Here is an 8,064-nt window from a genome sequence, read left to right as displayed (position 1 = left end):
ATACATGTTTGTGAATAAAATATTCTATTTGATTATTTAGGAAGCGAAGTCGGGAATGCACAGCGAACGTTCTTGTAATCAAGTCTATTTAGCAATAAGAGAGAAAACGTTTTGTGTTGCCATATATAAGAGAAAAGGTAATGAAATATTTTTTAAGATTTTCATGTTATCCTACACAATGTGTATAACCAACTCAAATATTAAAGTACAATAGGATAAATGAGTACAATAAATAAATAAACATATTTTTCATTCCACACTAAAGCAGTTGATAGATTGCTTTGGATGCATATTAGAAGAAAAAAATGGTAAATTATTTTATGTTTTTCTCCAACATAAAATAATTAATGAAATGAACTCATCTGAAGATCCAAGGATTAAAATAATAATTAAAACGTAACAAAGGTTAAAATAAAGTTATAATTGAGTATTAGAGACAAAATAATAATTGTTTTATGAATGGGAACAATTCGCGCAACCCCGCTGGAATATAAGATGATCTGTGATGTGCTAACAAAAGAATATAGAAATGTAAGTTAGGAATTGCGTGTCAGATCGATATAATGCACTAATAGATATATCTGTGAACGTAAATAAAAATATAGTTTATAAGGTAAATGACATATTTTGTGTACGAGAGTAACTGTTTTAAGGTTATAAATAAATGTATGTGGTGTTTGTGAAATTTTTGATATTACTTAAGACTTTTTTTTTCGTTTGCGTCAGATTCGCTTTAATTATTATTACTTTTCAGTTTTATATAATTATTATTGTGTTGAATTATGATAACTGTTAGTGAAGTTAGTGTTTCTGAGTTTTTTTTTATTGATTGATTATTTTATTAAAGATATTTGGATACATGTTGTAGGTCCCACCTACTTTTAAGCATTTTTATGACAAGTTTTATCTACGTTTCTATGGCTACTTTATTTGGAATAGTTTATTAGCAGTGATTACTATTTCGCCTATTTAGAGGACAATCATCACAAATAATTTTATTTATTGTTTTTTTTTTGTATTACTTTCTCAATACGTTTGTTACCAAATACGTTTGGATTTTGTATGAGCGACTTTTGTATATAGTACAACTTACTTATAATATTATTACTAATATAGTGAGGTGTTGCGACAGTGGCTATAAAGTCAGCGAGTGTTTGAGTATTCGTAAATTTCTCTGTAAGAAGTTTTTTCAAAAAATTATAAACGTATATCGGAAATACCTCTTTATAGTGATCAAAAAAAGGATACAAAGGGTTTTTAGATTTTAATAAGTGGTAAGGTTTTTTAATGATGTTAATGTTTTGAATAAATATTTGTCAAATTCTACATACCACAGTTATTGGGATTACCGTTGATGGCGCTGTTGAGTCATTTCTTACGGGGCGGGCCAATAAATACGCACGCCATTTTGGGGGGTATTACCGGTTGTATAGTTCGTGATACAGGCGCAATTTTTTTTGTAATCTAAACTTGATTATCGATATTCCAACTTATTAATTTTTCTCTATTTGAATTTAAAAGTTCGATGTAGATTCTCGGGATAAAGGCATGATGATTATTTGGATTATGGTATATTTTATGATTTACTTTCTGAACCTAAAGCATGGCAAATAAAGTATAAAGGAACTTCTTGGAAAAACAAGCGTGTCGTATTTATTGGAATGGATCCCCCTATTTATAGTAAACGAGAATTCAATGTACAATTTTAATCTAATATGACAGTTATCAGAATATAGATTATGGATTTTTGTAACTATTGTTAATGCATGGACATTCGCGGTCTCGTATTTAAAAATGATACACCTTTGTATGGAAGTATTAACTATATACATAGATTTAACAATTTATTTTATAAATATAACCTAAAATAAACTATGTAAAACTAAATAAAATCTAAAACGTCTTCGAAACCACCGCAGCGAGGCACAGTTCCTAAGATGCTGGCAGCATTGCCCCTTTGGATAGGCAGATTGAATTAAGTTCAAAATTTCATTAAATAAAAAACAATGCATTCAACTGTCCGTGCGCAGGAGTCTAGTCATGCCTGCGGTAATTTATTGTATGTTCATAGGGGCCAACTGACTATAAGTTCCATAACTTCAAACAAAAGGGTGTGACACGTTAACTCAAATATTTTCTTTAAAAGTCTTAAAATAGTTCTATATTTTTAAGATTATGGAACTAGTTTGCCGGGACACAAAAATCTAAATTAAATTAAGACCGTGGTGTTATCCTTTTCCAAGGGAAACATTGTCAAAACGATAGGCACTAGTCTTAAACCTGTTTATTTATTTAAGTTTGGAGGTTTTTGTTATGACAGAATCGGTGTGCTTGTAAAAAAAAATTCAAGGGTAAAAATTTAAATTTCAGAATTTTTCTAATTTCTATTGCAAAGGTGTAGTATTTTATTTACCGAGTCCGTAAGAGTTTAAAAATGATAATGTTGATGTATGATTAAAAATACCACACAACAAACTGGTTAATTAGTACATGTTCAATTGAAATGTTGCATTCGCATAGCGATAAAATACTATTGATGTTTCTTCGGAGTGAATTTTTTATACAGACTTTGGAGACCAAACTGATCGACACTTGATATTATTTTGTACGTTTGTCGCAAGTTTGTCGTGAATTTTGTCATGTTGTGAGGATTATACCGCGTATGGTGTACGTAGCTCTAAGTGCATAGTTTAAGAGTGAGCATGAAGTATGAAATATGAAACAAATGAATATAAAGGTTATTCCTCTAAAATGTAGTTTTATTTTAATTATGTTTGATAAACAAATGGAAGATTTTTTCCTGGAAGACATATTTGAAATGCCAATGGGTGTGTTATAAAGTCAAAGAGAATACAAACACTTCGTCTGGTTTTATGTTTCGGTAACGTGCTCTAGTCAATCGCAGACCTTTATAATTGTTGACCGATAAATTGTTTTTTTTTTTCTTAATTCTGGCCTAGGCTCTGTCAGTCAATTAGGCCTATATTATTTAAATTTTGCCTGGATATAAAATGTTGGCCAAGAGTAAAGTATCGATCAAAATTTCATCCATAATTAAATATTGTGATGAGAAATCGAACCGAAAACGCATCAAAACATCACTAATCCCAGATGTCAAAAGCTTAACAATGATTGGTTGCACATCCTAAAATGGCAAACGACCAATGCCCAGCGGTGGACGTCCTTAGCTGCGGATCATGATACAGTTTTTAAAGTATCAGATGGTTCATGACCTCAAACTCGAGATTGAATGGAGGTCAATCGCCCTCACTCTCCTATGACGTTATGAAGTCAAAAATAGTCTATTCGGTAGGCGCTACATTAAATATATGCCTGTAATCGATTCAACTAAAATACTTAGTAGAAAATATAAATTTTAGTAGGTCACTCCTGTCTAATGTTCATTTAATTATAAGAAACACCAAAGAGTAAGATTTATTTCTGCTTAATGTCATTACAATCGTAGGGCATTCCTGTTAAGTATTAGTAACATAACATATTATGACAAGTTATGACAAGCAAACGGGCAAAAATTATGACAAGTTTTTAGTCGACTTCTACTAAAAACTTGTCATAATTTTTGCCCGACCATTGCTGGGTTTAAAGCCACTCCCAACGGGAGGGTGTGCAGCTCATTCTGCGTTACATTTCCTTAGTCGCCTCAATACCCGCGGGACTTTGTCTGCCGTCAACACACGGCACTATATATAAGTGCAATAAATAATACCAACATATATTGATATTTTAATAGATTGAATTTTTAAAATAAGTATAATAAATAATAATTAAAACATTTTATTAATATTCCAAAGTAACTTAACAAATTATTATTGTATCGGTAATTCCCGCGAATAATGCGGACATTCTGTCACCAGATGAGGATGGGATAATACTGTTTTGTGGCGGTAAACTCGCAGTTGCCAGTCTACCGCCTAACGTAAATAACGAAACCTTTGCGTCTTCGGATACCATCACCCCAAGAAGGTTTACTTCTTCTAAGACTAAACTTGGAAACAAAAATTGCGTGCATTAAAATCTTATAATTTCATTAACCCATTACCGACTCACTTCAGGTCACGAGTCTCCTTTTAGAGTGATAAGGGTTAAGGCCATAGTCCACTAAGTCCAAGTGCGGATTTGTACACGCCTTTGATAATATTATGAAGAACTCTCAGAAATCCAGGCTTCCTCAAAAGAATTTCCATCACTGTTAAAGCACGGGATATTTCAATAGTTAAAAAAAAAGAGTTATTGTGTGATGGATAAATAAAATCTGCGGTAAAATTAATTGTAAGTGAGGTTGAACCAGAGGCGCGGGCGCGGCTGGAATATTCCTAAAATATTGCATATTTTTAGCGCGAGGTCGGCCCTGTTTACATCTTTTCGCTTTACGACCGTCTTGTTCCACAGCTTACCAAACGTTATTTTTATAGGTCGGTCATAATTTACAACTACTTTTTATCCAATACAAATAAGCCCTTGGATTTTTTTTATTTTGTTGTAGGTGCGAAATCTCGGGACGAGTGCTCAATCAAATGTCAGGCACACGTCTGAAAAACAATCCTTCCGTAACGAACTGCAGAGTTTCGCCCCGGCTACATCCATTCACCGCTCCTTTAATCTTCCCACCAGATATAAGAGTAAGCTACGTCTAAACTCTTAAGGAGTAGATAGCTATGTATAAAAATATTGCGGAACCTAGTTATGGAACATGGTCCAGTCACTCTTTAGTTATTGCATTTGGAAGTAGGCTTCAGCCGTAATAACATATGTATTACAAATCTTTTATAGACCTCTCTGGCGTAGTAGTAACCGCTGGGGTCTTATCCAGTCGGTAAGCGCAGTAGGCAGCGACCCTGTTTTCTATATCTAAGGCCGTGGGTTCATAATTGTGTGATGAACATGAATGTTTTCAGTGTCTGGTTGTATATCTGTATATTAAAAGTATATGTGTATTATATTTATAAAAATAATCATCAGCTATCTTAGTACCCATAACACAAGCAACGCTTACTTTGGGGCTGGATGATGTGTGTATTGTAGTAGTATATTTATTTATTTATATACATTGGAGATCCTGGGATTGCTGGCATTTTGTTATATGTCTGGTCTGGTGAGCTGAGGCTTCCATCGAGGTCTGTTAAGATTTGCTGCCATACGATCAGTGTTCTGCGTGATGCTTCGCAGAAAGCGATTAGGGGTAAGCTAACCTAACCTAACCTAACCTATACCGTGTTAAACTGCATCATAACTTACCAAGAATCAGTCGGGGGAAAACAACAAAACCGAACAGAGACTTAGGTGTACGTTAAACAGTTTGGAGTAGTTCATGGAGTTTACTACATACAATAGGTAGTCGCCAATCAATTCAGTTGATCAGATTAACTAGGTGTGTACTCTTTTGAACGCCACGTGCAAGTGCACTTCATGTTGGCCAAATAGTTCGAAAACTACAGTAGGTAGGTGCATCTACATTTGGTCATCGAATACATTTTGTTGTAGAAGAATTCGTTTGTGTCAAATACAAACAAAAACTTATGAAAATTAAGCTTAATTTGCTATAGTCCGCGAATGCAGGAGAATCTGAAAATGTTTCTGGATATGTTTGAGGGTACATTGCCGAAGCTCTGGCTGTGGTATAAGGATTGAAGAAATTATAAATAGCACCATACAGGTTCTCCTGCTTTTCGCGGACTATAGCAAATTAAGCTTAATTTTCTTAATATGTCATGGATTTCCGCAAAGTAACGCCTGCTTCTATCCAATTAATACAAAAACTATATTCCTACAACTGATCTTCTATTTTTTGCTTGTCATCAGGTCCAATAACTAGATGTTATTGGACTTTATAGGCATGTAAACCCGCGAAGAGATTGAATCTAGGGCATTCCTATGATCGGTAGTTACTAAAGCAGTGGGTATCATGGTATGCAGCTTGTTCCTAGAGTCGGGTACCCAGATGCGTCTGACTCACTCGGCGGCCACAGAGCGGCCACCGCAGCCGGTCCGAGCCTTGTCGGTTTGCCAAGTGCTATTTCCGACCGATATTAAACTTGATTACCTAGATATGTTATCTATTTCTGAGGATAAATTCAACCGAATAGAATTTAGGAGGACGTTGAATGTATGGATATACTTCAATTATGAATATTCGACTAAATTTGCTTTAATTCGCGAAAACCGCAGATATTTTTGCGGATTATAACAAATTAAGCGATTATAACAATGAATATTTTATTTATACTCTTTACACACCACTCAGAAAAACGAGACAAAAAAAAAAGAACAAACACATGAAGAATAAAGCAGGATACAAAAGGCGGCCTTATCGCTAAGTAGCGATCTCTGCCAGGATTAGGAAAACTAAAAAGAAAACGAATGGTGGGGTACACTATTTAGTAAATACATACAAATATCTACATACTAATACATAAAGCAGACTACACAAATACAAAAATACTATTGATAAATATAAAAAATAAATATACTAATACATATCTTAATATTCATTGTATAACATGGAATTTCCTGGACTAACGCTTGCTTCTATTCAAACCGTGCCTTGTGTAACCTATCAGCGGGAAAACCCTGCAATTATTTTTACCCTTTGTCTATAATTGAAAAATACGACTTCAAATGAATGAATGAATAAATGAAATAAGTGCTACAAAAAATGAATGAAATGAATGTTGTTTATTTCGAATATTTTTACACATAAGTTAACCAACTTTTTTAATCATTTGATTAGGAAATATTGGTACACCCAAAAAACTCTATCTTCTGCTCCTGCAAGTGTCAAAAGATGAGAAATAAACTTTGAAAAGTTAATGTCAATCATTAAAAATAAATCAATAATAGTTTTTTTTGATTTATTGATTCGCGTAGGGAACAGGCAAAAGTATATCACCGTACAGCCATTATGCAATGTTTAATAATCATATCCAATTTGATTGTAAGGCATGATATCAATAAGATAGATAGACTTATGAAAGCTAACTATAATAAAACAATCGTTGGCGTGAAAGACTTCACTGTCCGCAATCTGAGAAGATTTTATTTTGCTTTGTAATCACAACGGTTTCTATTCCGGCTACAAAAGTTTTTGCTTATGGAATTTTGTCTCAATAACTATACACTTGAGCAAAAGCTAATTTCTTGGATCGACTTTTATTGCATGTGTGAATACACTTTGTTAATTAGAAGTAACATGTACAAATTTCAAAATATATTTCATAAGGAATCACCCTGTAAAAATATTATATAAAAATAAGCATATTGATTTTTCCATACAAACGAATCCCCAACATTCTAAGTGTTTACGTCGTGTACTTGCTGTCGTGTACTTATGACAAGATTGACAACCCTATTGAAAATAAAAGACCGACATACGCATATTGTTATGTGCGTCTTTAGCAATTAAAATATCACTTGCTTCAACGGTGAAGGAAAACATCGTGAGGAAACGTGCATTCCTGAGAGTTTTCCATAAAGTTCTCAAAGGTGTGTGAAGTCCGCCAACCGGCACTGGGCCAGCGTGGTGGACTATGACCTTAACCTCACTGTGAGGAGACCTGTGCCCAGTAGTGGGCGGGTAATGGGTTGAGATGGTGATAATGATAAAATAAACAAATTAAAATTGGTACATTTAAAATCCCAAAACCGTTCGTTTTTCACAATTAAAAAGTAGCCTCTGTCTGACACAGGATCTGCACTAAATTTCAACAAGGACGTTTCAGTTGTTGAGGTGAAAATTGTCACAAACAAATAAACAAACTCAGAGATACTTTTGGATTTTAATACTAGTATGGATGCTATAGTATAGGTACAAGCAAGTCATCTTTTTGTGTAGGTATTTTTTGTAAACTTAATTTTATTACTTCAACCAAATAACTGAATCATATCCATCCGAAATGATTTCAGTGTTAAGACCTAATCGCGGTTAAATCTGGCTAAATATAAACTTATGCCGGCGCAAGGTTATTTTGAGTTTTTTTCGTCAAATTGAAGGTTGTGAATTAAAAGACCTGGCTTCTAATGAGTGGTAAGACAGACAAACCGTGAGCA

This window comes from Pararge aegeria, chromosome 22 (genome assembly GCF_905163445.1).
Source record: "Pararge aegeria chromosome 22, ilParAegt1.1, whole genome shotgun sequence".
Taxonomy (NCBI): Eukaryota; Metazoa; Arthropoda; class Insecta; order Lepidoptera; family Nymphalidae; genus Pararge; species Pararge aegeria.
The sequence above is the reverse complement of the archived record's forward strand: the minus strand, read 5'-3'. Positions refer to the sequence as shown.